The following is a 1638-nucleotide window of genomic DNA, read 5'->3' as shown; positions in this document are numbered from 1 at the left end:
GGTGAGGCAGAGGAAGTCCAGTTTATTGTCAGTGATGAATTCATGTAGGATGGCACTTTTGTTGGTCAGTGAGCGGGTGTTGAGTAGAGCCAGTTTCAGGTGTTGTTGGGTTTGAGTAGCACAGGGGGTGGCAGGAGTGCAGAAGATGGGGGATAAGTTTTTGTAATTCACAGTTTTAGTGCAGTAAGGGCGCGGTGGTCTGTGCTTTATGATGGACTGTATGGGGAATGTCTCAGGTGGGAGGGTTAATGTTTGAAATGGTCGGACAGGGGCGCTGGTGAGCGGGGCTGTGCTCTGTGCTGCTGTTTGCACGGAGAGAGGAAGAGTGTCAGTGGAGGGGGCGTGTGATGTAAATAGTCATGCACGTGGCGTGTGATGTACGGCATGCTGAATATTGGCTGCCAGCGTGCGGCTTCCCAGGGGGGTAGGGTGAATTCCATCGTGTTTGAAGAAAGAAGGACGGTTCCAGAAAAGATTAAAATTGTCGGCGAAGTTGAAGCCTCGAGCGTAGCAGGCAGGCCTGAGCCAGGTATTCAGCAGGAGCAGCCTGGAGAAGCAAGCGTCCCCGCGACCAAGTGTGGGAATGGGACCGGAGATAAAAACGGACTTTCCACAAGTGCGTAGGAAGTCCAGGAGGGAGGTGAAAGCACTTTTGGTCAGCTCAGAGGCGCCCCGAGCCAGGTTGTTGGTCCCTACGTGCACCACGATGCGGGTAATGGAGGAAGGGAGTGACTGCAGCAGCCCAGGGAGTTTTCCCAGGATTACCGGGACTGTGGCTCCGGGGAAACAACAGGTGGTGGCAATGAAGAAGCGGATATTCCTTGTGATGGAGTCTCCGATGATCAGGGTGGTTGGAGGAAAGAGCGGGCAAGGAAGGGTTTTTGCTGGGTTGGATGGTGGCGAGCCAGCGTCCGGGTCGTCCGCTGACCGCGGGATCGGTGACCGGGCACAGTCAGACAGGTGTTGCGGTGGATCGGCCGTTACGGCCCTAGGAGGAGGAGAGTCTGCCGGGAGCATGGGGTGGAGGAGGCCTCCGGAGCGTCTGAGGATGGCTTCCTTCAGGAATTTGTGACGTGAAGCAGAGGTAGTTGTCCGGGAGGAGAGCTGGTGATCCGGGACCGCAGCAGAGCCACTCTGGGTACCAGCGGGTGCTGGCGGGGAGGAGGGCTCCACGTCACCCATTGGCTGCCAGCTGCCAGTGTGGAGCCAGCCACGATGATCCCAGAGGCAGGGCAGCTGGAGTGGGGAGATGGCGCCCCAGCAACCGCCAAGGCACCGGGGACCGCAGGGCCGTCGGAGCGGGAAGCCGCGGGGACGCCATCAGCTGNGCCGCCGGGGCGGCGAGCCGCGGGTACACTGCCAGCTGCCAGTGTGGAGCCAGCCACGATGATCCCAGAGGCAGGGCAGCTGGAGCGGGGAGATGGCGCCCCAGCAACCGCCAAGGCACTGGGGACCACAGGGCCGTCGGAGCGGGAAGCCGCGGGGACGCCATCAGCTGCAGGTGTAGGACTAGCTGACGTTACCCCAGATGTGGAGCTACCTGAGCCCGAGGGCGAAGCACCAGTAACCGCAGGCGGAGAGGGGCCAGCGGCTTTTCCAGAGCCAGGCGTTGCACAACCACCAGCAGCCATGTGCAGA

This window comes from Epinephelus moara, chromosome 8 (assembly GCF_006386435.1).
Source record: "Epinephelus moara isolate mb chromosome 8, YSFRI_EMoa_1.0, whole genome shotgun sequence".
Classification (NCBI taxonomy): Eukaryota; Metazoa; Chordata; class Actinopteri; order Perciformes; family Serranidae; genus Epinephelus; species Epinephelus moara.
Note: the sequence above shows the minus strand (reverse complement) of the source record.